Raw genomic sequence first — 11644 nt, forward strand, 5'->3', positions numbered from 1 at the left:
GCCTACTTGATACTAAATTCATAGGCTTTCAAACGTAGAAAAAAGTTTTCAAAAATTCAAAATACAGACTTAGTTATTGATGATTATTTGGAGCAATTTCATGTTGATCAAAGCTACCCCGGTGATCAATGTTACCCCGTTTTACGGTACTCAACATTTGGTACTGATTTGGTTCAATTATTGTAGGCTGGTTAACCCGAATGTTTAAATATAGCTGTGCGTTTAAACGAATTTTCCTCACTGCATTATAAAAAAAAAATTTTTTGCCGAAAGCTTACTTCCAAAAATTATTTTGTGCAGGGAATAGAAAGTTACAGCTGTTTAATTTTGAAGGACCGACTTTTTACGACCTTGGGGTTTTAACACTTATCACCTAAAATTCCATTTAAGATTTGTCGTATTTTACACTGATTTTTGACGAACAATCTTGTTTTAAAAAAAAAGAAGGTGTCAATCAGCCCCAGGCCCAATACATTTCAAGTTTCTGTCAAATTTTGTTTGTGTTTCAAATTTGACAGAAAAGATTACAATATTATTCGTTGAAATGATATGATTCATAAATGTTTATTGTGTTTTTTTTGTTAATCCACAATCATGTCAATCTCGGTTGAACCATAAAATAGGTTTAGAACTTTTTTTTTGGAAATGACTTGAAAGCACCATGAGGGGTACTCAGCTTACTTTTGATCCTTTTACTGGAGCTTGGTATTTTATTTTCAACATTCCAAAAAAACTTCCATCCAACGCACTGGCAAAAATCTCACAACTAACCCACGACCTTGTAGAAATTCCACAGAAAAAAAATCACCAAAAAGCGTGCACAAAACAAATCTTCCGACAGATTGCAAATGACTCTCGACACCTACGCACTTTGGGTTGAGGCGTCGATTTTTACACCCCATTCAAGCTCTGCGAGAGAAACTGCTGCTGCGTGCCACTAGATAATGAAGTGCTTGACGGCACGCGAACTTACTTGTTGTCGTTACTTTTTCGTCTCTGTCGCCTTGTGTTCTTTTGCAAAAATAAATCAGCCGTTTGAAGTTTTAACCACCGGCACCGGTGTGTTGGGGTTGTTAAAAATTAAATGAGCTATAATGAGCTCCCCGTTAACAGTAGGGTTCCATGCGTAACGTATCGTCGTCATACAGAAGTTACAATGTACATTTAAGAGGTCATCATTTTGAAATGAGAGGTCATAAATTTACACTACCTTGGTTAGTACAAATTGTGAGAATTTCTCTTCTAAGACATTGAACCAATATTTTCGATAATGCCCAGAATATTGAATTGTTGAGCGGATTTAAATTTAATTTAAAAAACAAACCCAATAATAAATTATTCAAATATTTGCAATGCTCTATGCAGCAACCAAGATGCAGATCTGAACTTGAGCCGTTCTTATTTTCCACCAAATATTCAGAACGATTCGATGCTCCCTAATTCAAGCTCATAAAATTTCCAATTCGGTAATCGGTAAAGCGCAAATGGTAAAAATCCGATTCATTGATTCGGCATTTCTTCAATCGAATGCAAAAACCCGACAGTTAGCTTCGTGTGTTTTTCTCACTGGAATTACCCTTTTGCCATTGCATTGTTTTCACACAGGATTGGTGAATTATGGCACTGATACTATCGGAACGCGGCACCAAGGAGCATTTTTGGTTTTGCTATTTCAGTATAATTCTTGGTATTTGATGAAAATGGCACGGCTGCGGATATTCTAGAACATGAACTACATTTTGAGATTGCTTCAGTTTTTTTTTGGGAATCTGGCTTTTAAAATTATGTCTTGATGTAAAATGTTCAATCAGTTAATATTTTCACATTATAATTAGCAGAATTTCAATTTTTGTCTTTTCGCTACGAAAGGTACCGTAAACTGGGAGAAAATTGATCAGTTTTTTAATTCATTTTAGAATTTTTTGGAAGGGGTTGCACTTTTGTAACACTAAAAAGTTTTAAAATACTTACTGAGGTAAGGAGTATAAAGCATGATCATTGATAGCAGAATATTCAAACGACATTAGTGACTATAACTGAATGTTTGTAACAAAATCAGTTTTATGTTTCGGTGTAACTTTGATCACTATGGTTTTAAAGTATCTCAACATCTTCGAAATTGTTATTTTGATGCCAATAAGCACAGAAGGCTTAAAACATCAGTAATTTTTTGTTTGGGCTCAATTGAATTTTTCAATGTTTTCTTTGAAAAAAAAATATACTCAAAAGATGGACAAGGTTGCTGCATACATTCAGGGGCAAAAATTAAACAATATAAATTTATGGTTTTAATTCATTTATAGAACCAGAACTACACAGAAACAAATCTAAGCAAACAAGTCCCTAAAACAGCTAAAATCTCTAATCTATCAGTTCAATGGCCAAGATTCCATCTCAAGGCAGTTGGCATAGAAGACAAAGATGCTATCCTCTAAACTGAGGCTTGCTAGCTTTCAACAAGCTTCAGATTGGTTCGAAATTTGACAATGACAAAAAACGATAGTTTTGATTGCATTTTGGGATACAATTTTTTCGTTTGAACAAATTTGTTAAAAATCGGTATGTGTAAAAAATCAGTATCCGGTATATACCGATTCTTGATCGAAAAGTTCCTCAAAAATCGGTATTAAAACTGTTAAAACTAGAAAATCTATATGTGTGGCATCGCTTCTAACATGTGCTCTCACCTCCTATTGATCTCTCCTGTTTCTTTATCACCTCCCATCGACTCGGGATTTTAGCCAATCGAGCAACATGATCGTTTGCTTCAGTCTTGCCGATACGTAAGGCCAAATTGGTGAAACAATCAGTGTTATAGATTTTTCAATAATTTCTACTTTTTACAGCATAGTTTCTTGCATAGTTCAGAATTAAAAAAATATTATTCCTTAGCTCTTCCTCATTCCTTTGAATTTAATTGAATAAGGTGAGTAAAAAGTTTTGAAAAATTTGCTGAGTATATCTACTGATTTCGATTTAAACAACTTCAATCTGCGAATCTAAAATATTTCATGCTAAAAATATTCTGAAAAGATCATTTTCTTTATTTGTTTATCAAAGATTAAAAAAAACTTTATGAGCTCTTTAACGAATCCCAAGTTATACATGTCATTTTACAAATAAAAATAAAACACACGTTGTTGAAGGCTGAAAATGTTGGAGAGATTTTTGAGATATCTTCAATTTTTTCCTGAGCTTTTTCAAATCAGTTCGAAATACTCATTTTTCCAAAGTGCAAAGAATTCAAAAACTAGTTTCGAAAAACCTAAGGGCGCTGAACCCAAATGCGTAATAAGTTATTTTTGTATCATTTCTCGTTTTGGTGATAACTTTTGGAAATAGGCAATCTTTTATTTATAAAATGTGTGCACAGTTTTGGCTTAACAGAAGATCATTACAAAGAGTTTTCTTTTTGTTTATTTTTTCCAATTCTGTGAGATTGAGGAATTTGAAATTTGTTAAAAATTTATGAACCAAAATTGTCGTCAATATTTTTTTAAAGCATAAGTCGAACCGTTTTGCAGTCCTTAACAATGTTGATGACGAATTGGAATCTTTAATGTAAAACACTTATAGACTTTCTTTAGAGAAAGCAGAAAAAGTTGTTTTCTTTGGAAGACTTATGCTTCTTGAATTTTTAGTTAGATTTTGTTTATCACCTCTTGTGTTTTCCTAGACTTGAGATAGAACGCTTAAAAATAAAAGAAAATTTAATAGGTAACATAACAACTATTTCTGCCATCCATGCAACTTTTTGTTGTAGTTTGCTACTGGAGATTTCAATCTATTTAACAATTTTGCTGAAGAGTGCAGAGTGTTAAGATTTATATTAAAAAAAAATTCTAAAATTCGTTCAGGATTAATTTTTTTTAAATTCTCGTATTTTACAAAATGGGGAATAACATAAAAAATCATTTGTAGTTTTTTTTCACAGACATCAAAATTACTTAGTGTCTTGAATAATATTTATTTGTGTTATTTAAAACCTTTATTTCAAAAATCTTCTTTTATTTGTGAATATGCATGTAGATTTCTGGAGATTTATCTAAATGTATATCGCCAAAGCGTTTCATAAAAAAACCACATCTATTAATACTTATTTTCCCTTCTTGGCTCTGAGATGAACGCAGAATCCGCTTTATTTATCCTTTTTTGCTGGTATCTCTTGTGTTTAACAGTCAAACTTGAATCAAGAAATCTGGAGAAGATTTTTTTTATTTTAATCGTTTTAAACAGGAAATAATATACGCCAACGAAAAAAAACACATTTTCAATGTTTTGTTAGTTTGTAATTTTATGAAACAAAATTGAAAATTAAATTTCATAATTGTCTAATAATTATAACAAAGATGAAAAGAAAGATGAGAAAGTGAAAGTTATATGGTTCTAAAGTGCCTATTGGAAAGCTGTTCAATTCTTTCAGTCCTAATATGACTGCAATTTTAATTTCCTAGAGGCCTAACGTCTTTTTATCGTTTTCAAAAGACCGGGATCTTTTGATCCTTAAATAATAATAGAAAAAAAATGGTTTTTTTCCACTCCCCCTCAGAATATATTGTTTTTAAATTCTCGTATTTTACACTATTATTTACTTTTTTTTCAGACAGCGCATGAGATGAGTTTAATCGCAACATTCGGTTGCTTGGGTCAAGACGACCAAAGAGCAGTCTGAAACAATTTCAGCTTAAATGTTCTAATTTGTTACTGTATTTAATTTTATTTTTGTTAACGTGGTTAAAGAAATAAAATTTTCCGATTTCCGGACGGTAATTGGAATGGTTTTTTTTTCAATGTAAAAAAAAATAAAAAATGTTTTTATATTTTCTTATTGTAATACATTTCAAGAATGTTGTGTCAAATTTTCAAGTCAATCGAAGCAAAACTGAGAGAAAGAGAGAGAGAGAGAGAGAGAGAGAGGGGGGGGGGGGGGGGGGGGAAGAGAGCAGAAACTTCCAGCAGAAAGGCATCCTGTGCTCCGTCACCGGCTCATTTTTCGATATTTTTCTACGAAAAAATTACTAAATGTTTTTAACAATGCTTTGTATATGCAAACAATTTGAATACATTTGTTTGAACGCTAGCTCAAACTAGAGTTTTGAGGTGGATCATATGTGCTCCATGATTTTAATAAGTTGATACTCAACAAAGTTATAACAAAAAAACTTGTTTTTGTAGGACCACCCTTGTACACGAGAAATCATCATAAAACCTAAACGGTAATAGATAGACATTCAAAGTCTTCTACAAAGTTTCATCAATTATGTTGTTCTACATAATTGCTGAACATAATACAGCACTATTGAATTACAGTAAAAAAAATAATTTTCGTATCTAAGTAGTTTTATGAACCACCCTTAAATTGTTTCTTTCAAAAGAGCCTTGTGATGTTGTAAAACTTTGTCTCGGACACCAAATGTCTTAAACCTAAGGCGAGAGCACAAATAATTGTTTCCCTCTAAATTTCATTTCTGGACCACTGTGAATTGGGAAGATAACAACACATAGGGTGCAAATGAAAAACAGGAAATAATTGAAAAAACATGGAATTTCATCACTTCATTGATCACAAACTAAAACGATCCTATTTGATAAAAAACTTCTTTGGTATACGCATCCCTCGAAAGTCTATTTATTGAAATATTTGAAATTTTCATTTTTGCCTTCAACAATGGCCACCATGGCACTTTGCGCAAGGAAAACAAAACATGCCGTTTTTTGAGAAAATCACGAACTTTAACAAATATTTCGAGACATGTGGTCATTTAAGCAGATGAAATAACTATCCTGAAGTGATTTTGTTTGTTGACGAAATGATTTTCTTGAGTATTGATAAGAAGTTTCACAAGAAGAAAAGTACGTTTTGTTCCCAGTGTATCACCAGTGATCCACTTTACTTACTCAAAAATTTATTTGTTTTAGTTGGAATCTAAGTAAACCATTATTCGATTCTGCTTGCATAAGCAACCTTATGCACGTCGGTAATTTTATTTGCAGGAAATCATAAAAACTTGTCAAGCTATTGAACAATAAATGACGACTTGATTTGAATTCGAAAAAAATCCGACTTTTTTGCAGCTTTTGATCTGCCAAGCAAAACCTAGCTAACCGATTTTCTTCAAATTTCGTGCAATGTTTCTTCACTCATATCTACAAATCCGGTGAAAAAATGGTGTTGATCCAAAGCGCCCAGTTAAAATGCGAGCTGTGCAAAGTTGTGGATCACCTGTGCTACCATGGGAAGGAAAGGGTTAAGAATATTTGCTTTGAATATATGTGTATGAAATATCCACGCCTTTCAGAGATATTTAGGTTTATGTTATTTTTGTTTCAAAATAAAACCATGCATTTAAGAGTCAGAACTGAAAGATACTAGGCAATAATTTTGAAGTTTATTTACATTAAATTTTTAATTTGAAAATCGTTCAAGATGTTTTATATCCTTTTTTTAGCTAAGTAAAAAATTAAGGTTTGATTCTTTCTAGTTATGGTACAAATTTTCGTAAATTGTAAAAAAATCATCTGGAACTAAATAGTACCTATTGAAAAACAAACACTTTTCTATCCTACTGACAATCCCCTTCCCCCTCATTTATTACTGACTACTGGGACATGGTAGGCGCCGTTATTGATCATTTTCAAAGAGAGAGAGCATAAGTTTTGTGCAATGTGAATGAACTGCTAGTCCCAAGCACCATTCTTTTGGCCCTTGCAAAAAACTGATGGCCTCGATCAATCACGGAGTAGCAACCATTGGCGAGGTAGAACTTGTTCTGCTTAGCCACGCCAGCGATCATGGAATTTGAAGTGCGTAAGTTGGACACAGTCAAATCAAATATATCATTTGAAGTTTTAAAGGAATGCTCATATCTAAGCACTTCAAGTTCAATGATTTAAGGTGGATACGAGTAGTTAACTAAGCTAAGCTCCTAGTTGTCCCAGTCCTTGTCCTAGTCCTTGTCCTAGTCCTTGTCCTAGTCCTTGTCCTAGTCCTTGTCCTAGTCCTTGTCCTAGTCCTTGTCCTAGTCCTTGTCCTAGTCCTTGTCCTAGTCCTTGTCCTAGTCCTTGTCCTAGTCCTTGTCCTAGTCCTTGTCCTAGTCCTTGTCCTAGTCCTTGTCCTAGTCCTTGTCCTAGTCCTTGTCCTAGTCCTTGTCCTAGTCCTTGTCCTAGTCCTTGTCCTAGTCCTTGTCCTAGTCCTTGTCCTAGTCCTTGTCCTAGTCCTTGTCCTAGTCCTTGTCCTAGTCCTTGTCCTAGTCCTTGTCCTAGTCCTTGTCCTAGTCCTTGTCCTAGTCCTTGTCCTAGTCCTTGTCCTAGTCCTTGTCCTAGTCCTTGTCCTAGTCCTTGTCCTAGTCCTTGTCCTAGTCCTTGTCCTAGTCCTTGTCCTAGTCCTTGTCCTAGTCCTTGTCCTAGTCCTTGTCCTAGTCCTTGTCCTAGTCCTTGTCCTAGTCCTTGTCCTAGTCCTTGTCCTAGTCCTTGTCCTAGTCCTTGTCCTAGTCCTTGTCCTAGTCCTTGTCCTAGTCCTTGTCCTAGTCCTTGTCCTAGTCCTTGTCCTAGTCCTTGTCCTAGTCCTTGTCCTAGTCCTTGTCCTAGTCCTTGTCCTAGTCCTTGTCCTAGTCCTTGTCCTAGTCCTTGTCCTAGTCCTTGTCCTAGTCCTTGTCCTAGTCCTTGTCCTAGTCCTTGTCCTAGTCCTTGTCCTAGTCCTTGTTCTAGTCCTTGTCCTAGTCCTTGTCCTAGTCCTTGTCCTAGTCCTTGTCCTAGTCTTTGTCCTAGTCTTTGTCCTAGTCCTTGTCCTAGTCCTTGTCCTAGTTCTTGTCCTAGTCCTTGTCCTAGTCCTTGTCCTAGTCCTTGTCCTAGTCCTTGTCCTAGTCCTTGTCCTAGTCCTTGTCCTAGTCCTTGTCCTAGTCCTTGTCCTAGTCCTTGTCCTAGTCCTTGTCCTAGTCCTTGTTCTAGTCCTTGTTCTAGTCCTTGTCCTAGTCCTTGTTCTAGTCCTTGTCCTAGTCCTTGTCCTAGTCCTTGTCCTAGTCCTTGTCCTAGTCCTTGTCCTAGTCCTTGTCCTAGTCCTTGTCCTAGTCCTTGTCCTAGTCCTTGTCCTAGTCCTTGTCCTAGTCCGTGTCCTAGTCCTTGTCCTAGTCCTTGTCCTAGTCCTTGTCCTAGTCCTTGTCCTAGTCCTTGTCCTAGTCCTTGTCCTAGTCCTTGTCCTAGTCCTTGTTCTAGTCCTTGTCCTAGTCCTTGTCCTAGTCCTTGTCCTAGTCCTTGTCCTAGTCCTTGTCCTAGTCCTTGTCTTAGTAATTGTAGAACGTAAGAACGACCCCCTTGGAATAGGGGCTTCCTCAAATCAGACAAAATTTTACATTCCGTTTCATAATATACACCCATTAAGTCTACTGATCTTAAGACGGCGTGGCTGAGCCTATTGAGGGCATAGAATAGGAAATAACTCTTTTATACATGTATTGAAATTGGTTTAGTTATGTAGGGGAGATAAGAGCATAACGAGCACCCGAGGCATAGTAAGAACTCCAATTATCCACAAAAGTACGAATTTTCTCAATTAAATTTTCATGACGAACAGTTATGTAGTTCCTATAGTAATAATTTTTCAGTAAAAAAGAAATCTCCTTATCATCTTTACAGAAATATTAAAAAAAAACCAACTAGATTCTCAAGTGATAATATTATAAGTTTTGAGCACCGGAAAATAAGCTCTAATGATCGTTTAATCATCGTGATCTAAAATGTACGCACTGCTACATGATGTACACATTGTTCTTCAATTTTCACAATCATTAAATTTTTGATTTTTTGATCGGGGCATGATGAGCATTCTCTGCCGTAGAATCTTGCATCGACCTGGAATTGAACTCGAGTCTTCTGATTACCTCTTCGACACCTTACTAATAGGCCAAATCGTCAGATGAAAAAAGTCAAGCTGTAACTCTATAATTCAGTTAATTTCATCGAGTTGAATTCGCTGCTAGAATCTACGACAAAAAATGCTCATCGTACCCCGATTAATGGTGCTTATACTGCCCCAGTGGCGGTTCTCATTATGCCCCTACAGTGACTAATTTTGAGCTTTTATCAAAAAATTGTAAAATGCATTTTAAATGCTTTTATCTCCTTTTTCAAGTTTAAGTCCGTTAGGAAATAGACTTAAAGTCTGCTTCATTTAATATTGGAACAAATTCTTTTGCTCATTGTGGCGCTCCGAGTGGACGGATTTGGAAACTTTTTTCACCCACGTGTCGGGAAATTCATTACCTTTCACCATGTATTTATGTCATAACACCAAACGATAGCATTTTGTAAACAACCGCCATGGAAGTCGAACGGAGAGATCAAATTGTGCACAGTTTTCTTGAAAATCCATTGTTGTCGGCATCGAAGCTAGCTAAACAGCTTAAAATGCCCAGAAATACCGTATGGCGTGTTATCAAGCAGTACAAGGAAACATTGACGACGGCTCGGAAGCCGCATTCGAAGCGTCGGAGTGGAACTGTCGACCGGAAACTGCGTGGGAAAGTCATCAAGGCCGTCAAGAGGAATCCCAATCTTTCAGACCGCGATTTGGCCAATAAGTTCCAGGCCGCTCACAGTACGGTGCGACGAATTCGTCTCCGGGAAGGAATAAGGTCATTTCGAGCCAGCAAACAGCCAAATCGGACGCTGAAGCAGAACAATGTGGCCAGAATCCGTGCTCGAAAGCTGTACGACCAAATGCTGACCAAGTTCGACGGATGTATTCTGATGGACGATGAGACCTACGTGAAGGCGGACTTTGGGCAAATCACAGGTCAAAAATTTTATTTGGCGACGACTCGGGGGGATGTACCTGCAAAATTTAAGTTCGTGTTTGCGGATAAATTCGCCCGCAAGTACATGATTTGGCAGGGGATATGCAGTTGTGAACAGAAAACCAAAGTCTTTCTCACTGACAAGACAATGACATCAGAAGTCTACAAAAAAGAGTGCATACAGAAACGGATTCTGCCGTTTATTCGTGCCCACGACCGTCCAGTAATGTTTTGGCCGGACCTCGCAAGCTGCCATTACAGCAAAACGGTTATGGAATGGTACGCAACGAACGGGGTCAGCGTAATACCGAAGGACCTCAACCCCCCAAACTGCCCCCAGTTCCGGCCGATAGAGAAATACTGGGCAATCACGAAGCGGAGGCTTAAGGCAAAGGGAAAACTTGTTAGGAACATGACTCAAATGAAGAACTGGTGGAATCAAATCGCCAAAACGGTGGACGAAAAGGGTGTGCGCCGCCTAATGTGCCGTATTACGGGAAAAGTACGAGAATTTCTTCGAAACAGCAATGAATAATTTTTTTAATTTTTTTTTATGAAAGAGAAAAGAAAATGCTACATTTGTATGAAAAACAAATTATGAATTCGTTAATAAATGACTGAACTGCACGCAATTGTTTGTGTTCCAATATTAAATGAAGCAGACTTTATTTTAGTGTCTGAACACGAAACAATGGAGTAACTTAGCCGCCGGTCATGGCCTAGAGGATAGCGTTCCAGTCTTCTGAGCTAGAGTCCATGAGATCGAATCCCGATCACGGCACATATAGTACTCTTTGTGTGGTCTGGTGGTTTTAGCATTTGTAAGATGCTAGCCATAATATCCTTGAAAGATGTACGCCTTAGAGTTAAGTAAATTAGATTTCTTCAAAGAAACATGAAGTTTCACTGAGATCCTATATGTGTGTGTTCGTTTTTTTTTTTTAAATTCACAAATTATAGCTGTTTTCTATGGATAATTTAGCGTTCTTCTTAAAGTGGCCATTATGCTCTTATCTCCCCTATGTTCATATGTAACTAGAGAAAAAAAAATCATTGGATATAAAACATCACAACAATTTGTCATTGAGAAAATCGAGGGTAAACTATAGAGCTCTGATATTGTCTCTGTAAAGTCTGTACCAAAAATTTACAAAATCTAAATAAAATTTACAAATTAAAAAAAACCCTAAAAAACCAAATGATATGAAAAGATGATAAAATGTCTTCATATTTTTAGGTTTTTTCTGCACCAGAAATAAATAACTTTTATTTTAGAAACATTTGATGGATTAGTAGAGATTCAATATTTCATACCGTAGGTTCTCGTTTAATGCGCGAGTCGATTTAAAAAAAGTTGTAAGATGATAAACACTGAATTCGACTTTATGCGTGATGCTTGTTCACTTGAAATGATGATATTCCTGTATTTTATCCCTCTTCCATAAAAAGCGCGCATTTGATTTAGTAATACATTCCACAAACATAATTCAATTACATAATTAACAGAGACATTTCTTAACATTCACTTGTACGCACTAGACATTCTTCACTTCCGAGCAATTTCCATAACTTTTATTTGCATTTTCCCACCCATTATCTCACATTCCGATTGATGCGAATATCTCACTAATCAGCAGAAGCAGCAGCAGCAGCAGCATCAGGAAAAAATACACCATCCACAAATTACCGGTGGCGGTCGATTAAAATGCCATCATCAAATGTAAACTCTACACTCTCAATTAATTCCATTCCAACTTTCCACACCCCCGCAAATCAACCGTTTCAAAATCCACCACAACACAACATCACAATCAAACTCGGCGGGAGCCATATGGAATCATCTTCTTCTGGGT

General features: G+C 36.3%; 1 protein-coding gene across 1 annotated transcript in view; it reads right to left on the reverse strand.

Annotated features, from left to right (window-relative positions):
* Positions 1–11180, reverse strand: part of LOC129760287 (uncharacterized) — a 75769-nt gene extending 64589 nt beyond the window's left edge. Inside the window, exon 1 of the mRNA XM_055757924.1 lies at positions 11106–11180. The gene's annotated coding sequence lies outside the window, so the exon portion shown is untranslated. The remainder of the gene's footprint in view (positions 1–11105) is intronic.
* Positions 11181–11644: the final 464 nt, after the last annotated feature.

Source organism: Uranotaenia lowii, chromosome 1 (assembly GCF_029784155.1).
Source record: "Uranotaenia lowii strain MFRU-FL chromosome 1, ASM2978415v1, whole genome shotgun sequence".
In the NCBI taxonomy this organism is placed as follows: Eukaryota; Metazoa; Arthropoda; class Insecta; order Diptera; family Culicidae; genus Uranotaenia; species Uranotaenia lowii.